The sequence below is a fragment of the Dipodomys spectabilis genome, unplaced genomic scaffold, assembly GCF_019054845.1.
Source record: "Dipodomys spectabilis isolate Male_0828 unplaced genomic scaffold, ASM1905484v1 ptg000463l, whole genome shotgun sequence".
NCBI classification, from domain to species: Eukaryota; Metazoa; Chordata; class Mammalia; order Rodentia; family Heteromyidae; genus Dipodomys; species Dipodomys spectabilis.
This window is the reverse complement of record NW_024871140.1, coordinates 6,432,970-6,453,719: the sequence shown is the minus strand read 5'-3', so window position 1 is coordinate 6,453,719 and position 20,750 is coordinate 6,432,970. Positions and strand designations below refer to the sequence as shown.

The following is a 20,750-nucleotide window of genomic DNA, read 5'->3' as shown; positions in this document are numbered from 1 at the left end:
CTCTCCAATGGAGTAATGGGTTCTTGATCTTGTTTCTTCCCTTCTATCTTCACAAGCTATCAAGTGTGTCTCACGACTGGATTATCCAGTTCAGACAGAGAACTCGTAGAAGAAAGATACTATTTGCAGCAGATGTAGATGTTTTATAACCTTAGACAATCTATTTAAATCTGTTCAAAATTCTCTCCTATCCCAAACTTCTCTCTTTGGACAGCTTTGTTTACTTTTCCCAAGACTACCCTTCATTAACTGCTTAAAATTTTGGGAGGAAATATTCATACTCTCTAGAAATTTCTGGATGGTTGTCATTTCTGTGTGTTTTTGTTTTTTGTTGTGTTTTTAAACTGAATTTCAAAAGGTTGTGCAAGTGTGTTACAATTAAATATATCCATCTAATTGTCCAATGCTCTTGGATCAGAGTCACTCCTTCCATCATTCTCAACCAAACGCTTCTCCAAGATTTATTTCAGATTTACCACTTCCTTTATCATATGTGTACATTGAGTATTCTAGCTGTACTTGCCCCTTGTTCATTTTTCATTCATTCTATGTCTTTACTATAATTCCTTTCTGTTTTCAATTTCCTGATAGTCATCCTGTTAAACTGTCTATTAATAATTTGAAAGGTTTATATACATTTCATGGCGTTTCCATTCTGCATATGCTTGAACTAATGTCAGCTTATATTTCCATAATTCATTCATCTGCAGTAACAATTTGCAATACTGGAGACGTGAAGCACCTAAACATGATTTTATTCTCATTCATTTGGAAGATTAATCTTTAGTCAAAAAGAAAGTTAAAAAATGGCATAGAATGTATTCCTAGCTACTAATTTTTATTAATGGATTTGTACAGCGGTGTGATTGTTTTATTTTACATGGTATAATATTTTCTACTACCTATAAGTTTTGGAAAAACAAGAAAACTAAAATTTATTCCTATAGAGGAATGTGATAGAAAGAGAAGACAGATTTTATGTTTGTCATATCTCTGATGAGTACCCATATTGAAGACTTAAAGTCATTTTTCTTCCTATGTTAGACAGATAGGGAAAACATAATATTACATATGATAAGACAACTATTTGTGACATTTTAAAATGTACCTTATTAAATGATGACATTTACTTTATTAGCTAACGTTTCGGTTTGAAATTTGGCAGGCTGATCTATTTAACACATTTCTGGAAGGCCCCTAACTGAAAAACACAAATTGTGGTTGGTACTATTTCTACACTTTAATGAATGATTGAACGTGTTTGACATTAATGCTTGGTAAATAATTCAACGCTATTGTAACTTGCTCCCTACACTTGAAAAACTTGTAATGTCACTAAATATCATCTAGTTGTCAAATGTTATTTTGGCGAATGTGATTTTAAAAAGTTAATTTGTAAAGGAATAACTTTCAGGAGATTAAATGTAGATTATCATTGGTTTGAGAGTGACATTTTTATACCACTGATCCATGTTGTACTGAAGTCCCAGTGTTTTGAAGCCCTAAGGATCTTCTCAACGTTTTTCTGAATTATATTTGAACTCTAAGTAAATTTTTCTGGGCCTTGGTAGACCAATTATGGATCTATCCTTCCAGGTACTATTTTTTGGCCCACTTATGCTGGACTAAAATCTTTCATTAATCATAGGGGAGGGGTATTAAAAATAATCTTGTGACACCTTGTGAACTTGTTCACTCATATGGGCTGGTCATCTGTAAGTTGAATGTTTGAATTATAGTACATACTCTCAAATTTTGTGATCTCATCTTTCATTTTAAGTTGCCTTGCATTTCACAATTGCTTACTGCTAAGTCCTGTATCTCAAGAAACTGGGGCCCTGAAATATAGGAAATGAGAAATTGAAATGGGTCTTCGATTACTTTGGTGCATGTTGCATGGGTCTTTGTGAGAAGTCTTGCCAGTGTTATCTGATAATGCAGGTAAGTGGTACCTGGGATCCTAGGACTCATTGGGTCATGCAGAAGAGTAATATTTGTTAGACATCTTATCAGCAAAATTTGGGAATAATCAGTAGGAATGCTTCAGAAATATGGAGAAAAACAGTTTGGGACCAGTGAATTTAAATAATAAACAGAGAAGCAGAGTAAAATCCCTTATAGATTAGAGGAAAACAACATTTTTTTTTAACCATGTGAATTCAGAAGACCAAGAACAGTTAGAATGTATCACAAGTTTATACCAAAGACACTGCATTGATACGTTTATATTCTAATATACATTTTAAACCTAATTATTTATATTCTAATTCTACTTATTGGAATAAATAAATATTAATTTATTTGTGAAATTATCAACTAATTCTAGTAAGTTTCACTGTGTGAAATATAAAATCAGCACATATAAATATAAAATATATCACTATATATAATATAAGAAAAAGACACATGTTTTGCATTGTTCTGTTGTGGTTACAGTATCAAAGGCAACTCTGTTTTAAAGTATTATTCCATTATCTCTACCTCAGTGTTTGATAGAGTTGGAACTAAAGCTTTACCATTTGTAGATTTACAGCCTGGAGGCAAGAGAAAACACTCTGATTAAAACATTAGCAATTTAAGGCCCAATAACGAGGAGAAACTTCTGGACTTCTCCTGCAAGTATGTAAATATTTGGTGATAGAAATGCAATAGTGTAACTTCCTGCCTGGTAGGATGGTAGACAGGCCAGGACATTAAATAATCATGAATATGATCAATTTTTTCACCTCCTTGGCTTTAGTTACTTTTGAAATGTTAGATATAATAAACAATTATATTTTGATAAAATACCTTCTAGTCTGAACAGTTCTGACTGAACTGTTCATCTCTCTATGATCCCTTGTAACTAAGATTAGTTTTGTTCAAGTAAAACAATCTATGCTTTCAGGGTAAGATATTCTGATTGGTCTGTTCCTACATGGAAGAAGAGTAAAGGGTCAGGTAGACATTTGTGCCAGTAAGACCTCATTTTGGAAAATGTCAGCTGCATAAGGTTAGAAGTAGCTCTTAACCAAGGCTTACTTTGAATCCATTAGCTCCACAAAACTAATTCAGTTGGATCAATAAGTACTTGAAAAAGCCATCACCTTTGAACCTAGCTATAAATTATTGAAAGTATGATCAAATTCCAAATGAAAAAGACTTAAAATTGTCATTGACAAAAAAAATTTGCAAATGTGAGCATTTGGCTGAACAATATATTTTTTTCCACTATTCCCAGAATTTTAGGGAAATAAGATCAGTAGCATTGTCAGAAACAATATAGTTTCCTTGTTACAAGTAGGCAACCAATGATATAAGTCTGTATAAAGATTGCATCATTAACTACTTAAATTTATAAGATACTACATGTTTCAGCAGCACGTATTCCCAAATTACAATACAGAGATTAACATGGCAATTGCACAAGGATGATATGAAAATTTGTGAAGTATTCCGTACTTTTCATTCTTCAGATGCAAGAAATGAAAAACAGTTATTAAAAAGTTGATTACAAAATAACAAGTGTAACAACACACGTAATTAATATAATTAAATTTAGTTTGGCATCAGTGTATTAAATCTTCACATCATAAAGGCGTTTACATACCATAAACTTTACAAAACTTTTGAAATTAGACAACATTGTCATTTTATCCCAAAGAAAAATAATATTAGGACCTAGGTAAAAAAGGAATCTAAAACTTTCTATATGGAATACAATCTGAAAGGACACATTAATAAACCTATATATTATAAAATAATATAGAATTCAAATTATATCTAGGAGAGAATAAAATAAATTATGAACATTACACAAACATAGAATATTTTAAAATATTTTTTTTCAGACAAGCACCAGAAATACGTTAGTTTCTGTACTACTCATTTAAACAGATAAGTTAAAATTATTTCTGATTAAAATTTCACAAACTCTGCAGAAATCATTATACATGTATACAAAAACTCTTGAATACATTTGACATCCAATGCAGGCAATTCACTTGTAAGAATTCCACGGAATTCATGAATTTTTACAGTAAGTATTGGTGTTGCCAGACGCTGGTGGCTCAAACTATAAAAAGAATTTTGAGGTTTTACCAGGTGTAATAGACTCAGACAGTCCTACCACTATAAAGGTCATGATAAGGTCTCTAAAAGAGACTATTAAGTTCATAAAGGGCAGAGGATTGCCAAATACTTTTACTCTCATATCTAAACTTGCCTAATCCCACACTGACTCAAAACAGAAAAGGAGGGTTTGGAACCACAGATACTGTAGCCTGGGTTCAGGAAATTACAGATAAAAGGCCTTACAAGGCCATTAAATCAATGGAAAACAAATGACAGGAGCTGACAGATCCTGTATAGCTGGAAAAGATTGGCCTATGGCCTGGCCAGTGCATTATACTTCTTCTTCCTTAATTGGATTAGGGATGGCTTCTAATGTAGCTTAGTCAGCTCAGAGACTCAAATGGGTATGTGAAGGGCAGCAAGGCCACTTCAAACCTTGTTATCCCCAGCTTGCCCTTTTCTTTATGGGGCAGAGACATCATGCAAGACATGAAAATACAAATAGGACAAATAGATTCCTCATCGAAGGAGCAAAAATTTTTCATAGGGGCCACTGAGGAACAGCTTTATGCTGACAAAATAATATGGAAAAGTGATGATCCTGTATGGATTAACCAGTGGCCTTTAACTCAAGAAAAGATTCAAGCCATACAGGACTTACTTCAAGAAGTAAGAAGAGTCAAGGAAGAATAGAAAAGACTACCAGTTCATGGAATACTCTATTTTTTTGTAATAAAAAAGAAGTCAGGAAAATGGAGATTATTACAAGATCTAAGGGCAATTAATAAGACCATGCATGACATGGGAGCCGTTCAACCAGGTCTACCCTCTCCTGTTGCAGTCCCACAGTGTAGATACATAATAATAAACGTACAGGATTGCTTTTCTACAATAAAATTACAACCAGAAGATTCCAAGAGATTTGCTTTCAGTGTCCCTTCGGCTAATGTTAAAAAACCTTATGATACGTACCAATGGAAAGTGCTACCTCAGGGCATGAAAAACAGCCCTACCTTATGTCAACAATATGTGAAAAGGGCTATAGAACAAATTAGAGAAAAATATCCAGGGGCATATCTTATTCATTATATGGATGATATACTTATGGCCGATGAAACTAGAGAATAGACAGAAAAAATATTACAGGATATGGTAGAATAATTAACAAAATTTGGATTGATAATAGCTCCTGATAAAGTTCAACATGAACCACCTTTAAATTATTTGGGAAAAGTGATTGGACATGATTATATTATGTCTAAAAACTAAAAACATTAAATGATTTCCAAAAATTATTAGGGAATATTAATTGGATTTGGCCTAGTTTAAAAATAACTACAAGACAATCAGATCCTTTGATGAAAATGTTGGACGGAGACCCTAATCCTAAATCCACCAGGAAAATAACTCCTGAAGCCCTATCCTGTATAAAATTGGTAGAAAAAGCATTGAATATAGCTAAAATACAACAAATTAATATTGCACAAACATGGTCCTTTATAATTCTGGCTACGAGCTTTTCTCCCATAGGATGTTTTTGGCAGGATGGGATACTGGAATGGATCCATTATTCCCATAACTCTGGAAAAATAGTTGCTTCATATCCCTTTTTATGTGCTAATTTGATTTTAAAGGCTAGATTAAGAGCTAGAGAATTATTTGGCCAAGAAATACCTAACATTATTATCCCTTATAATAAGAAACATTAGATCATTTAATACAAATTGATGATGATTGGAAAATTGCTGTATTAACTTACACAAATAAAATAAGCTTTCATATGCTCCAACATCCTTTGTTACATTTTTATACTGAAACCCCTGTGATATTTCCAAAGGTTGTGGTTACAGAACCTTTGGGCAGGGCATTAACTATTTTTACAGATGGATCTTCTAGCGGAAAGTCTGTGGTTTATTGCAGTACAAAACCACCATTAATATCTTATGACCCAACTGTATCTGCACAACAGGCAGAACTTATTGCAGTTCTGCTAGCCTTTCAAAATTATTCAGAGGAGTTTAACCTTTACACAGATTCCTGCTATGTGGTTTCCTTGTTTCCTGCCATTGAAACAGCCTTAGTTACTGGTCATTCTAAAGTAAAAGAGTACTTAATAAAATTACAACAACTATTACAACAAAGAATGACAAAAGTACTTGTGGGACACATCAGGGGGCATAGTAATCTCCCTGGACCTTTGTCTCAAGGGAACAAGTTTGCAGACATTAACTAAGGAAAGTCATGTAATGTCAGCTTTAGAAGAAGCTCAGGAAAGTCATAGACTACACCATCAGAATGCTAATGCCTTAAGAATATGTTTCAAGTGTCCTGAGAACAGGCAAGACAAATTATTAGGGAATGTGAGGCATGCCAATAAGTTTTTCATCCACAAAAAATGGGAGTAAATCCTAGAGGCTTAAAGCCTAGAGTTCTGTGGCAAATGGATGTTACCCATGTAACAAAATTTGGGAAACTCTCCTTTGTCCATGTTACTATAAATACTTATTCTCATGCTATGGTTGCTACAGCCCATTCTGGACAGGGTGTGAAAGATGTTATTCAACATTTGGTTAAAGCCTTTGTGGATCTAGGAATTCCTAAGGAAATAAAAACAGACAATGGACAAGTATACACCTCCAAAGCTTTTGCTAAATTTTGTGCACAATGAAAAATCATGCATAAAACAGGGATTCCATATAATCCACAAGGCCAAGCAATCATAAAACGGGATCATCAGACCTTAAAAAGTCAATTGACAAGAATTAGACAAGGAGGAGAGAAGCAATACTCCCCCCATTACACTGTTAACCATGCTTTACTGGTTCTTAATCATTTCAATGCTGATGAGCAAGTAATAACTCCAATGATGAGACATTGGGGCATGGAAAAAACTACAACTTTTGCTTTACTAAAATGGAAGGATCTACTCACTGGAACCTGGCGTGGGTCAGACATCCTGTTAACACCCGGGAGAACTATGCTTATGTTTTCCCACAGGAATGGGAATCCCTGATTTGGGTCCCAAACAGACTCATCAGGCCTTCCTCAGGCCCAAAAAAGAGCCAGGAAGAAAATGAAAATACATCAGGAGAGAAAACTGGAGCAGAAGATAAAGACTCTCTCTCTATCACCACCACAGGCTAATTCAACAAAAACCGCAACACCACCTACGTGGGGAAAGATCGAGAAGCTGGTTGAAAAGGCTCGGCACATTTTGTTAATGAGTTAAATAAGGATGTTTCTCTAACATTAACAGAGCAACAAATTATTGATCCAAAATTAAAAAACAAACTAGAGGCTTTGGAAATAGTAGTCTTAAGGTTAGGGACTGAAGTCAATAATCTAAAAACTCAGCTGACAACTAGATGTCATCAGTCATTTAAATATATTTGTGTTACCCCATTACCTTATAATGAGCGTTTAGATTGGGAAGCTACCAAAGTGCATTTACAAAAAATCTGGAAGGACAATAGCTTAACTCATGATATAGGACAGCTACAGGAAGACATCTCAGCCCTTAGTCAAGCTGATTTGGAAACCGTGGGGATAAATTCTTTGGCAGAAGACTTACAGAGAGGATTAAAAAGTCTTAATCCTTTAGATTGGTGGCACAACTTGGTTACATTTGGAGTCATAATACTAATTGTTATATGTATTCTTGTTGTCTTTCCAGTCCTCTTCAAACTAGTCTTCTGCCCCATCTCCTCTATACTAGAAGAAATTTCTCTGGCACATCTAAAAAATAAAAAAGGGGCAAATGCCATGCCTACTCTGGTGGAGTCTGCTTAGCATGGAACACCTGCTTTCAGACCTGAGAATGGGGCTTCACAGAAGCCTATCTCTGAGAATGGGACTTCACTGAAGTCTACCTCAGAGAATGGGGCTTCAAAGAGGCCTACCTCCTGGAAAGGCTGGCAAGCCTTGGGAAAGATGTGTTTCTGTTCCTGTTTTTCTTTTCTTCCCTGTATAGGAGTGCCTATTAATCTTTTACTGTTCCTGCTGCTTGTTCTACTTACTCATGCTCAATGTTCCCTTATTCAAGCCTCTTTCTTAAAAGTGTCGATGACTCCAACATCCGAAGAGTGTCCTGAGAATATGACTAATTCACCAGAATTAATTGCTACTCTAAGCCCCTCTTATGGAGGCTATTAGACAAGTCATAAGTAAATATAAAAGTATTGGGGGTTTCATGATGTCACATCAGCAGAAGGAATTGATTGTAAGAGAAGCTGTAGGCACGGCTAGAGCAAAAAGAGTGTATGGCTACTGGAGACTTTCCTTTAATCCTAAAGCATATACAATAGACTCATATAGATATCCTGTAGATAAGAAAGATGTAGAGGGATATTTAGACCAAAAGCTAAATAAGATTCTTAAACAGTTGGTAGATGGAAAGTGGCAGTGGCTTATCAGAGGAAATGGTGGGATCCTCCATTATCTAGAGGACTCCAAAGACTACCCCAGATCCATAGCCTTTTACAGGTGTGTATGATAAAGATGGCAACCATTGGGAAAACTACTTAGAAGAAAGAACTTCCTATTACTCTCTTTCATTTACTGAGAGACTTGCTAGATCTAGGTCTTCTTGGTACTTAGTATCAAAGAAGGAACAAGAAAGATCTTATGATACAGTTAAGGCCTCTATGGAGAAAAGTAAACAATTATGTGAAAGGGTTACAGAAAAGACACTATGAGCTTAAATTTGATATATGGCCAGAGATACAGATGTGCAATGACCTAGCTAGCCACAAAATCCATGCCTCTGATCAATTGATAGAGCAAACAAAATTTTATTTTTTAAAAAAGATGGAAATAGAATTTATGTATTTGCTTGAAATTAGTAAATACATTTTAGTAGCCTACATAAAGAGACAAATTTGACCAAATTACAGACAAGAATCTAAATCCTTGGTAATTCTAGTAAATCCTTGGTAATTCCAGTAAAATCTTCCTGAAATCAGTTGAATCACACTTTTCCTGTACAATGAAGAAATAGGTTCAAGCTAGTAAAGCAGCTAGAGAAGGCAGGAAGTTTTTATCTGTGACAAAAAACTTTGTGGAAAATGGTATTGAGGATTTATCACTGGTGATCCATTTGCACTGGAAGCATGATTCTGAACTATTGCTTGCTGAATCTGAACTATTGCTTTGATCATTATATTCTCCAAGAAGAAAAAATGAGAATTGATAGTTTAGAAGTACTAACACATTTTGACCTTCTCACTAAGCACCTTCAATCATCAAAATCACATGAAGAAAATAGACAGGCCTACTTTTTTAGATGAAAAAATTGTCTTTTAAAAAACAAGGAATTTATGTAGTCATGCATAGGACTTCTATTTTACCAATGCCTCATACATTTTTATAATGTTGGGTAACAATAAATAATGGATCTATTAGAAAGCTCTTAAAGCTCATATGTTCAATAGTGAGTTCTCTTATACTGTATCATGGTATTTTTTTGTTTATGGTCTTAAGAAATTTACCTAACTTGAATTTCTGATAGGACAGTATCATCACTGTACATCTTGCTTCTATACTCTCAGTTTTACATTACTATCTAAGTATGTGCATTAGGTAGTTGTAGAGAAAAAAGTAGAAGCCACACTAGCGGCTCATGTCATTAATCCTAGCTAATCAGAAAAATGAAATCTGAGGATTGTGGTTTGAAAGCAGACCAAGAAAAAAAGTCCATTAGATTCTGATTTGAATGTAACCAGCAAAAGGTAGAAATGGAGCTGTGGTACAAGCAATAAAATGCTAGACTTGAGAAAAGTGAAATAAAAAATAACAAATTCTGGGAAAAGCTGTGTGTACTGTAGGAAATGTCCTGCTGTGTTAGGAGCCATTCCAGATGTGTAGAGGCTCTGAGTTTTGACTACAGTTGTTCTGAGAACAATAGTGCCATCTTCTCGGGGGTTGGAATATTCATGTGCTCAAGGACTCCTGAGGCCTTGGGCTACACGTTGGGGTGTGTGTGTGTGTGTGTGTGTGTGTGTGTTTCCCTCATTTTTCCCTGTCCACTTTGTGAGTGCCTGTCTGCCTATTCCTAATCTCGGATGGTGCCCCTTCTCCATTGCATACTAGCCTTTAGCCCCCATCAGGATCTGTAATGAGTCTTAAATTGTCAGAGACCTGAATATTCCACTTTTCATTTGGAGCCCAAGTTTGGCTGTCCATATCTTTGTCCACCTCCAGAGGATTCTGGGTCAGCAAGGCCAGCTGGCATATGATCTCCCTTGCCTCTGGGAGGGCAGGGTCAGTCATGCGATGTCCTGTCCTTTTCCTCAGATGGGCCTCTGGCTGTACATCCCACTCCCAGCAGTCTGGCAGTGGAGTGGGGGAAGGGTGGTTGCCAGTGGCTCTGACCAACTCGAGCTTGATAGCTGACTGAAGGCTAACCCAGCAAGGATGATCCGCGTTTACATGGGAGGTGAGGCCAAGGTGGCTTGGAAATATTGGTCGATGTCTAGGAAATGTCAACATATCTTATCACAGGTAAGTCTATCTTCCGACCCTAGCAGGGCCTCTAGACAATTCCAGATGTCCAGAATACAGAGGCACAGACTTTGAGCTCCAGGGCCAGAGAACTAGGGGATGAGAGACTGATATGGCCAGTGCCTCAATGTTCTGGGGCATTATCCTTGAACTGGCTATGTCCCCCTTGTGTAATTTCTTAACCCAGTGTTGGCCACACACCGGCCACTTGTGCTGTGGAAGTGGCAGGAGCAAAGGTGAGATCTAGGATGAGAAAAATCGGGATTTATGCCCTGAATGGGATGTAAGGTGTCTTTAAAAAAATCTTAGAGCTGGAACTCAGAGCTGGGCACTGTCCCTGAGCTTCCTTTGTTCAAGGCTAACACTCTAACACTTGAACAACAGCTCACCTTTCATCTTTTTTAGTAGCTGAGTAGACAGAAGAGTCTCACATACTTTCCTCCTTGGCTGCCCTAAGAGCTCAACCACTTGAGTAGTTAGGATTTCTGGTATGAGCCACTGGCACCTGCTAAGGATGTGTGTGTGTGTGTGTGTGTGTGTGTGTGTGTGTGTGTGTGTGTGTGTGTGTGTTTACCAGGGCTTGAACTCAGAGCTTAGGTGGTATCCTAGGTATCTTTAGCTTGTTTGCACAAGGTTGATGCTGTACTACTTGAACTACAGCAGCTCTGCTTCCCATGTTTTTCGTGATTCTTTGGAGATAAGAGTTTGCCTAGGCTAGCTTTGAATCTTGATTGATCCATAGGTCTCAGCCTTGAGTAGCTATGATTATAGGCATGAGACACTAGCATCCAGCTGCATGGATGTCTTTTCCTACTCTCTTCTGTTCTAACAGCTGTCTACTTGCCCTGGCCTAGATCTCTGACCTCCACATCAGCTTCCACCATCCCCTGACTGTGTGAAGAACATAAAACTCAAACCTGATACCATTCTTTTTCCTCAGGGGAGGAGGTTATGTTTCATCTGAAGCCTGAGGTAGGAGGGGTAGCTGTAGATGGGTGCTCAGCTGGGAGAAAGGTAGTCTGTTTTAGCCAAGAAAGGAAGTGTGGCCAGATGCTAATAGCAGGAGCTCTCATACTCCTAGCTCGTCAGGAGTGAGATCTGAGGATTGCCATTCAGAGGCAGCCCAGATAGAAAAGTCTGTGAGACTCTCTTCTGCAAATAACCACCCAAAAGCTGGAAGAAAAGCTGTGGCTTAAGTGGTAGAGTGTTAGCACTGAATGAAAAAAGTGAGGGACAGAGCCCATGCCCTGAGGTCAAGCCCTAGTACCAAGGTGCTTATGTGTGCACACACAGACACAGAGACACACAGACAGACACACACACACAAAACACATACACAGGAAGGTGGTAATGATGAGGTGATCTAGAACTTGGGGCAGTCCTGAGGCATAGTCACAGTAAAATCTACAGGCATATCAAGTGGTTTCTCCCTAAATCCTTCTTGGGCTGAGGGGTCTGGGCCATGACAGTAAGTTCCATGGAACCTGTCCCTCCATCTGTGCACTGGGCCACAGGACCAAAGGGAGGGCACTATGGATGCTCATTTGTAGTCGACCCAAGATTGCAGACCTTCATGTGCCCCTGAGCACTGGAAAGGAAAGCAGGCCTCTGAGCCCTGGGACTTCAGGGACAGCGGCTGCTACAAGCATCAGCCAGCCGGCTGTGTATTCCTGAGACTACAAGTCTTTCATGAGCCCAACACAACATCTGCCCAAGGTGTGCCTGACAAATTCACTCGTGTGATATCCGCATGAGTGGGCATTACCTGGTGTGACATCTTGTAGCTTCTGCCCCTCCCGGCTCAGAACTGTGGTCTGAGACTTCAATTTACTGCTCAGATCCACATTTCATCCATGACAGATGCCATTCTGATTATCTCCATGCCCCAAGGCTCCACCCTTCTCTGGTACTGTGTCTTGCTCTGTAGGCAATGGCCTCCAAACAGGCTGCTCTCAATACTTGTAGGACACCTAGACATTGGGAGACCCTTAGGGGCCCACTGGAAAGTACTCTGCTTAGAGCCAGAGAGTGAGGTACAAGCAGGCCAGGGGTTGGTCATGGGGCTTGAACTCTGGGCCTGGGTGCCATCCCCAAGCTCTTCAGCTTACCACTTGAGCTACAGAGCCACTTCCAGTTTTATGGAGGTTCCTTGGAGATCAGAGTCTCCCGGACTTTCCTGCTTAGGCTGGCTTTGAACCGTGGTCCTCACATCTCAGTCTTCTGAGGACTAGGAGGACAGTTGTGAGCCACCAGTGCCCAGCTGATATGGCTTTTCACCACAGTGGACTAGGAGCTCCTGAAAACTTTTCTTTTTTTTCTGTGCCAGTACTGGGGCTTGAACTCAGGGTCTGAGCTCTGGTCTCTAAACTTTTTCACTCAAGGTTAGCACTTTACCACATGAGCCACAGCTCCATTTCTGGCTTTTGGTAGTTCATCGGCAAGAAGAGTCTCACTAACTTTCCTCCCCTGAGCTGGCTTGACACACGATCTCTATCTCAGTCTCCTGAGTAACTAAGATTTACAGGGGTTGAGCCACTGGTGGCATTGGGCTAGAAGCTTTTCTTAAGCAAGCGTTCTTCCCTGCATTTGCCCTGAATCCTACATGCAAAGGAGGTCTGAGGGTCAGGAGCTGTTAAAAATAAGCTTCCAGCCACAGGAAAAGGATGGGGTCCCTGGTAAAAAGCTAAGCTAATCTTCACCCTGTGCCCCATTCTGGGACCCCACCCTCTGCCCTACCTGTGACTCCGCCTTGAATGTCCTGCCATACTTGCCTGAAGCCACAGAACCTTCATTCCACCCACACCATCTGCTCTACACCACACCTCAGGACCTTTGCCCATGCTGTATCTTCTGCCTGAAGCCCTCTGCCCTGAATCCACATTTTAGAACTCCTGTAGAATTTTGGCACTGCTTATATCACCTCCTGGAGCAAGTCTTTCCTTCCCTTCTCCATCTTTTTTTTTTAATATTGAGTTGCTAGAGATAGAACTTGTGCAGGCTGACTGGCAAATGCTCTATCTTGTGTGTGTGTGTGTGTGTGTGTGTGTGTGTCTGTGTGTCTGTGTGTCTGTGTCTGTGTGTGTGCATGTGCGTGCCAGTCCTGGGGTTTGATTTCATGGCCTGGATGCTATCTGATCCCTGAGCTTTTGTGCTCAAGGCTAGCACTCTACTACTTAAACCACAGCTCTACTTCTGGCTTTTTGTGTGTTTAATTAGAGAAAAGCGTCTCATGTAGACTTTCCTGCTTTCAATTGGGATCCTCAGATCTCAGCCTCCTGAGTATCTTACAGAGGTTAACCACCATCATCTACCCTTTACCCTACCTCTTACCTATAAACTCGGCCCTCCTCTGATTCCCAGAAGAATACGTCTCATCAGGCTCACTTTTTTTTTGCCAATCTTGGGGCTTGAACTCAAGTTCTGGGCATGTTCCTGAGCTTCTTTTGCTCAAGCCTAGCATTCTATCACTTAAGTCACAGTGCCACTTTTGGCTTTTTCTTTTTCTGTGGTACAGAGGAATTGAACCTAGTCATGGAAGGGTGCTAATTAAAGTTATATAAAACATGAATTATAATGTGAATGAAATTCATGGTTCCATTACTTGTTCTAAGAAAACAATTATGCCTTTTGTTTTCAATTATATTTCGTTGAGAATGTGTAACATTCATATATTTCACTGTTAAAATTGATAACAGTTACATTATATCAAGTTGATTAAAACTGGTATTTGAAAATTGCACACTTAAAACAAATATACTTCCACATTCTTCTAACACATAATTAGCATAAAAGTATAGCAAAGCTTGGTGTTAGCTGTTCATGTGTAGAATCCTAGAAACTCAGTAGGCTAAGATCTGAATATTTTAGTTCATTGTCAGTGCAGACAAAAATATGAAAACAATATCTGGAATTATCCAGCAAGAAGCAGAAGGTGAGGATGTGGCTCAAGGAATAGAGTGTCATCATCCATGAGCAAAAAATATGAAGGAGACCATTAAACATTGAGTTCAAGCCCTAAAAATGGCAAATACACACAAGACAACAACAAAAAAGTAATATGAGCATCAATAATGAAGACAAAATAGGAAAGATCATGAGAAATATGTAAACATCTTGCAGACAGAAATCATTTGACAGAATTTTGATACATGAGAGGGAAAAGTCACTGTCTGATTTGTACAATCTCATTGTAGTCATTTGTGTTGAAACTTGGCTATTGGGTAACATGTGAAACAGAAGACTGGACTACCTGACAGTGCAGACCTTGCCTGTGACTATGCACCATCCCGCTCTACAAAAATCTAAAAGAGTGCTTGTTAATATTTTTTTTAAAAAACCTCGTTAGAGACTGGTCCACATAGACTGGGGTCCTTATTTTGAGGCTTCTGATCAGTGCTTTTGTTTATAACCACTCCTATTTTATCCCTCTTCCTTTGTGCAGCTATACCTTACTTAGCTGGCACCAAGCCAAGGCTTTGAACTAGACCACTTGCTTAAATCCCACCCTTTTTTCAGCTACAACTCATTTCACATGCTATCTATGTTTTATCATGGTCTTCCTATTCTCCACAAGAAAACTCTTATATTCATGTAAACCCACTACAAATAACCTAGGTAGATAAGGGAGTAAGGTTTAGCATTGGCTGAGGCTCTCATATGTAGGTTTGCTCCCTAATAAATCTGTGCTACACTATCTCTTTTTTCTTCATGGCTTTTGAGTCTGACAAATGATTGATTTGGTTAGATGTAATCCCATTTATCCAAACTTACTTTGGAAATTTTGACCTGTGCCAAGGAGCCCTCATGTTTCCCCTAACTCTTCCTGTCACATTCTCAAGTTATCCGGACTTACATTGAGGTCTTTGATTCATTTGGGATCAATTCTGGTGCAGGGGTATATATAAGGATCTAACTAAAGTTTTCTGTGTACAGACAATTCTTTTAGCACAATTGTTTTTTTTTGGGGGGGGGGTCTACTCGTGGGGCCTGAACTCTCAGCCTGGGCGCTGTCCCTCAACTCTTCAGCTCAAGGCTAGCGCTCTACCACTTGAGCCACAGCCCCACTTCTGGCTTTTTTCTTTTTGCTTAAGTGGTGCTGAGAAATCGAACCCAAGGCCTCAGGCATGCAAGGCAAGCGCTCTACCATTGAGCTACCTTCCCAGCCCCTCAGCACAATTTTTTTGAAGAGGCTGTCTTTCTTCCATCCTGGGTTTCTGACTTACTTATCAAAGATTATGTGCCTATAGGAGTGGCTTCATTTCTGAGCCTTCAATTCTGTTGTATTGATGAAATTCTGTGCTTCCTTTGGAAAGAATGGCATTACCCATTCCTGAGGAAATGGAAAGACTGGAAAACGATATTAAGTGAAATAAGCCAGATCCAATTAAATATATGCTACAAGGTTTTCCTCATTTGAAATAACTACACTATGTCCATAAAACTACAAGTTAATCCAATAGATAGTAAACGACAAATAATTCCTCTTGGACATGATTAACTAACTGCAGTCTGAGCATACACATGGCAAGAAGATGGGAAGCTATTCTTAGGAGAGGATCACAATGGCTCAATACGTATGGGCATGTGACCAAATAAAATGTTGCTTATTGCAATGAACTCTAATAATCAATCATACATGTGAAGTACATATATCTGCATATAATTTTAAAAGATGTCATAGAAACAACCGACTTCTATATAAACTCAACAGCAACATTCTAACTTTAGAAGAAAAAATTGAGGAAAGTTTTCAACACAAACTAAAATACACAGTGGAAAAGGTGGGAGAGAAAAGATAAGATGAAAAGTAGAACAGCTAACTATTGAAGAATTCATAAACAATTTCCAAAATTTACAAGAGAGCTGGTCAATCTCCAAGAAGGCCTAATAATAATTTAATAAAGAGTAGTAATACAATAGTTACTTGAAATAAATACTTTCATTTGAGAGGCCTGAATCCTCAAAAAGTAAACAAAATATTTTCAATTCTTGTACCCATTGACATAAAACAAATATGAAATGGAAATAGTTTCCTTTTCTGTCCTTTCCATTCCTTTTCTGTTTTCTTTTTTTTCGTTTTTTCCTTTGGCACTACTGGTGCTTGAAGATGCTAAGACTCTAACACTTTAGATTATTTTTCTGTCCAAGCCTCTCATGAGCAATGATCTATTACCAATGACTTCCACAAACGTGAGATAACAGGGAAATTACACTATATCTAGCTTACTTTGGTTTCGTAATTTCTCACTATTATTTTTTTGTCAAAACTGGCCCTGATATGTCTTCTAAATCTCTGCCTTCTAATTAGCAGGGTATATTTCAGCTCAAGCTTGGACTCAGACTATTTTTCAATGTAAACTTTCTATATTGACTTCTGTTTTCTAGATATCATTAAATTCTATTGAGGTTAGTATGGATCTTTATGAAGTTATAAGAAGAACACAGAGATATCCGTGGAATAATTTTCCTGGTTTCTTTAAATATTTATAGCATGACATCACAAGTATGACATTAATATTTCACAAGTACTTTATGCATACTTCAGTAGTTTTAATTATTTTGCGCACATATTGAGTCCAATATAATTTTATCAACTCTATATGAATATACCATATTTACACATACATTTCTTTACCAAAAATGAGTCTTTCTCATGCTTCCCTTTTATTATTAAACCCACTACTTCTCTTTGTCCCATCCCAAACCTATTTCATCCTGGCAACCACCGCAATTATTTTCTCCAACTTCTAGATCATGCAATAAATAAGCTTTTAAGATTGCCTTCAAATATATGATAGATTATTCCCAGTTATTGTATGCTTTAATATTGTATTGTATTCACTCGAGTTGCCTTTTGGTTCTGGCATAGAGAATGTAGCACAATTTGTTTCCCATTCACCGGAAGAAAGACTGAATTGATTTCCATTTCTTTGACTAGAGGAAGTAATGCTGCTAAAAATCTCTGTGTTTTGGCCTTTGGGTGAATGTTACATTTTATTTCTATGAGACAAAGCCTAAAGAGCTCAATTCCTGTGCTATACTGTGCGTGCTTGCATATTTCATATTCTAGGAACCTGTCACAATATTTTTAGTAGTGGCTTTCCCATTTGACATTCCTGCCTGCATCCAGTTTCTCTGTTTCTTGATAGCATTTAGTATGGTCATTATTGTATTATGTGGAGTAATTCTCATACATGTTTTATGATGTCATTTAAGTTTTAATGTGTATTTATTTGATGACTGATGATGATTTTCTTGTGGTTATTTTTCACAAGATATATTTTGCTGGTTTCTAATTGATTTTTTTAAACATTAGGTTTTGAGAATTCTATGTAGAATATAGATATGAGGCATCCTTCAGTTATAGTATTTGCAAATATTTCATCCTTGACTATGAGTATCCAACATCATCATCATCATCATCATCATCATCATCATCATCAATATTATTATTACTACTATTACATTTGTACATGTGTGTATGGTCCTGGGGTTTGAATACAGGGTCCCTGAGATTTGTTGTTTTGTTAACAAGTTATCCTTTGAGTAATGCCTCACTTCTGCTTTCTTGCTGATTAATCACAGATAAGATTCTCAGGGACATTATTTTGTGGTCTGGGTTCAAACAACAATACTCAAATCACAGCCTCCCAAGTAGCTAAGGTGAGATACATGAGCCCTCTGCTCCCAAATTCTATTCACTACTTGTATATGGGCTTTCACAGACCAAGTTACTTTACACATTTCTTGAGTTCTAATATATCAAGTTTTCCTTTCCTAAAATTTTAATGCCTAAGTTAAGAATACTTCATCTCCAAAATTGTAAAGACATCTTCCTTTGCTTTATATTTACATCAATTTTTTTGTTTTATATGCCATTTTAATCCTGCTTGAAGTTAATATTTGAATAAATTGTTATGTTTAAGTCAATGCTCATTTTTTAATTCTCCCCAATACTGTCTACCTATCACCTCTTATTAAAGAGAATGTCATTCCACAAATATTTAGTTTTACTCCTTATTAAATATTCCTTAATAATAATTATGTGAATCTAATCGAGTGTCTTACAGACCCATTGAGCTTTGTAATCTTTCCATTACAAACATAACAATTCTACACTAACAGCTTTAATATTGGACGGAGAAATACATTCCAGTTTATATTTCTTTGTCAATGAGTCAAAGAGTGCTGGTCAGGTGTTTTTTAGAAATTTTCATAAACTTTTAAATATTAATGCAAATGAAAAACTTTAATCTTCCTAAATAAGTTATCAAAATATCCAAATACATATCTCTGTAATAATATACAAACATATGAGTAGGTCATACTATACCTAGCCAGAGCATACATATAGAGATTATTGGAAATAGAAACAACAATAAGATATTCCTGCAGAACCACTATGTAGAAATTGGAATCATTATACATTGGTGCTTGGCACTTAAAATGATACTGTCAATTTGTTAAACATACTGACAATTTTTAAGGTATTACATATAGAGTTGCCTCTATGATCCAGCATTTTCAATCATAATTTTATATACAAAATATATTTCAACTTATGTCAAGTGAGACACATGTACAAGAATATACATAGCAAAACCTTTTACAATAACAAAATAAAATATTGAAATTCCCATGGAGGACATTATACAGTTATACACATGCATAAAAACCAATATTCTCTATCCATGAAAAAAATTACATGGACTTACTTACTTGGGAAACACTAATATTGCATGGGAGAAATGGATAAAATAAATTACATTCTCTAATTATGTGAGCTTTTTAACATTGGCACATCCATAGTGGTAGACTAAGTAATGGTTGGTCAAGTGGAGGGTAGGTTGAAATGATGACAGGAAGTGGCTATTAATAAATATTGGAGTATTTTGATAGAGCAGTGAAGATAAAATGTTCTAGAACTGAAGGTGATGTTCATAGTCCAACTCTTAGATGTTCTATGAATCATTGTACTTCATCGAATATTTACAGATTGCATTTGCATTACTCTTAGGAAAAAGTTTAGAATAGTAGTTGGTGAATCTGAGTGATAATTTAAAATTTAAAATCACAGAATTCTGTAATCAATAAGTTTAGTATATGGATGAATAAGACTATCAATAAATTATGATCTGTGACATATCATCTTAGTGACTATGACATTGTGAGTCAGTGAATATTCTACAAAATTATGTAAATTGAGGGATGAGATAGGATTGAGAGGAATGAGGGATAGTGAACCTCAAGGTGCATTCCATTAGCCATGAAATGTGTCTTACTGGTACACTGTTTGTCTTGCATGTGTGAAGCCCTCGGTTTGATTCCTCAGTACTACATAAATAAAACAATCTGTAATTGGCACTATGACAAGTCATAGAGTGCTAGCATGAGGAAAAGAAGCTCAAGAACATTGCCAAGACCCTGAATTCAAGCCCCAGGACTAGCCTAAAATAAACATGATGCATTTTATTAAGCCGGGCACTAGAGGCTCACACCTGTTGTCCTAAATGCTCAGGAGGCTGAGGATTGAGGTTTGAAGCCAGCCCTGGCAGGAAAGTCCATGAGATTCTTATCTCCAATTAAATCTCAGAAAAATCTGAAAGTGCTGCTGAGCCTCAAGTGAAAGAGTTCTAGCGTTCATTCAAAGGAGCTCAGGGGCAGCGCCCAGACCCAGATTTCAAACCTCAGGAAAGAAAAAAGAAAAGAAAAAAACCCACACAAATTACTATATGTAAACTGCTTTATCAAACAGCAATTTCTATACAACTACTTAAAGTTAATTTAAAAATATGATTAGAATAAAATACTAATCACTTTGGGAAGAAGACATAGAATTGAAACGTTGTTTACAGGAGACAAAGTAAATTTTATATCATACACTTTGAGTTGAAATTTGTTCTTGTCTTCTTACATCATTTATGAAATTGACAATATTGCAAGTTATGGGTTAATTTCCTTGAGAAACTGATTGTATTCATCTGTCTTTTCACAAGAAAACATAGTGGTGATTTTTTTGTCTCTTTTTTTTTTAAATTGTGAACGTACCTTTCAGAAGGGTTACAATTACATGGGCAATGTAATGAGTTCATTTCTTATCAAGCGTTGTTGCCTCCACCTTTGTTTCCCCTTCCCATCCCTTTCCATCTTCCCCCACCCCACCTCCTAGCCAAAGTTGTACATTTTGTTTTTCGACATAA

The 20,750-nt window shown here is 37.2% G+C and overlaps 1 pseudogene; it reads left to right on the top strand.

Moving 5' to 3' along the window:
• The first annotated feature begins 3,348 nt into the window (after window positions 1-3,348).
• Window positions 3,349-3,445, top strand: LOC122098204 (annotated as a pseudogene).
• Window positions 3,446-20,750: the final 17,305 nt, after the last annotated feature.